Source organism: Triticum aestivum, chromosome 7A (assembly GCF_018294505.1).
Source record: "Triticum aestivum cultivar Chinese Spring chromosome 7A, IWGSC CS RefSeq v2.1, whole genome shotgun sequence".
NCBI lineage: Eukaryota > Viridiplantae > Streptophyta > Magnoliopsida > Poales > Poaceae > Triticum > Triticum aestivum.
In genome coordinates, this window is record NC_057812.1 from 505,836,399 (window position 1) to 505,838,710 (window position 2,312).

Here is a 2,312-nt window from a genome sequence, read left to right on the forward strand (position 1 = left end):
GAAATCGCGAACATTTTTCTGAAATTATGAACATTTTTTGAAATCGTGAACATTTTTTTGAAATCCTGAACATTTTTCTTTTTCTCTTTTATTCAATGTTCTGTTTCTCTTTTTTTGAAATCGTCGACATTTTTTTGAAATCACGAACATTTCTCAGAAATTGTGAATATTTTTCTGAAATCGTGAACATTTTTTAAAATCGTGATCTTTTTTGAAATTGCGAACATTTTTCTTTTTCTCTTTTCTTTAATGTTCTGTTTCTCTTTTTTTGAAATCGAGAACATTTTTTTTGAAATCGTGAACGTTTTTCTGAAATCGTGAACAGTCTTTGAAATTGTGCACACTCTTTTGAAATCTTGAACATTTTTTGAAATTATAAACATTTTTTGAATAGACAAACGTTATTTTTGAAATTGCGAGCATTTCTTGAATCCTTTATAATTTATCATTACCTGAAAATTTTTCAAATTGTGAATTTTTTTTGAATTCACGAATAATTGGATAATTTAAAACTTTTTCTGAAATACTAATTATATTTAAAAACAAAATAAAGCTGAAAACAGAAAAAATGCTAAAAAAAGGGGGCTCCCCGTCCAGCATATGGGCCGGCCCGTGAGGGTACGCGCTCCCGTGACTGCGGCAAAATGTCGAGGCGACGCACACGGAGATCGATCGAGCCTTCGGGTCTGGGCCGGCCCGTAAAATGTTTCGACGATTCCGGTTTTAGGAACCTTCTAGCTTGTTTCCAGCCGTTTTTTTTTTCTGTTTTGGGAACCTTCTAGAAGCTTACTAACACCTTTTTTCAGTTTTTTTTTCATTTTTCGTTTTCGTTTTCCTGTTTATTTTTTCTTCTTTATCGTTTCCCGTCTTTCCTTTTCTGTTTTTCAAGTTTTAGTTTTAATATATTTTCGTTTTTTCTGTTTCTTTTCTTTATTTTTCCTTCTTCCTTTTTCATAATTTTAAAAAGTTTAATGAATTTTCAAAATATTCAAATTGTGTTAACATTTAAAAACTGTTCGTTTATCACAAAAATGTTCAAAGTTTTAAAAATTGTTCGCATTTTGAAAAATATGTTAAAATTTGTCAAAAAAAATTCATTTATTTAAAAAATGTTCGTATTTCCAAAGTTGTTTCAGATTTTCAAAAAGATTCTCCATTCTAAAATTAGTCCTTCATTTTTGTTTCTTTTTTCTCTCTGCTTATCTTTTCTTGTCAATTTCATTTTTCTTTCTCAGATTTCTTTTTATTTTTCCAAAAATGTTCGCATTTTACAAATTTTGTTCATTCTTATAGGAAAGGTCGCTGTTCTCAAATTTTGTTCGTAAATTTCAAAATTTGTTCGCTTTGTTTTAAAAAATGTTCGGTAATTCAAAAAATGTTCACCTCTTTAAGTTTGTTCACAAACCAAAATTTATTTGTTTTACAAAAAGTTCCAATTTCTAAAATTTGTTCGGTAATTCAAAAAAATATATTCACATGTTTAAATTTATTTCATACATTAGAAAATGTATGGAAATTTCAAAAAACAAATGTTCCTGTTTCAAATTTTGGTTCACAAATATTAAAATGTTCTAGAACTTGAAACATTGTTCCCGTTTTTGCAAATTTATTCAAAAGTTCGATCTCTTGCTCACAATTTTTTTTAAATGGAATTGGGCGAACTTGTGTTGTTTTTTCGCGTCTGTCTATAGTTCTTTAAGACTCGAGCTTTGTTTCTTCCAGAGAAGCTCTCTTGTCGTAGTGGTTGCGAATTGTGGGCAGCTTAAGCAGGTCGAGTGTTCTATTTCTAGTTAGCGCGCCCTTTTTCGTTTTGCTATTTTTCAATCCGCCAAGGACAGCGAATGGGCCGGCCCAGTTGACCCGTCTCCTGTGCGAAACTGCGCCTCTTTGCCGCAGTAAGCGACACATAGGAGAGGACACCCGAATCTGTCACATTTCGTTTCTTTAAGCATACCGGACCTCGCGGCCTGCGTGAGGGTGGGCCTTCTCTGATGGGCTTAGTGTTATCAAAATCGATTTGCGGGGACAAGCTCGTTAATTCGGCTAATCAGAGCACAGCGGCCGATGAGAAACATGTTGTTTGGAGACCCCTCCTGTATGACGCGAATGGGTTTACTTTTTGTGCATATATATTAGAAGTTCACAGTATATCAAAAAATGTTATATAAGTATTAAAAAGTAAAAAATGTTCATCGCATATTAAAAATGTTCAATGTATATAACAAAAACTGTTCATTGTATGTAAAAACGTTCAATGTGTATTTCAAAGATGGTCACTGTATACTAAACAAATTCAGTGTGTATTTGCAACA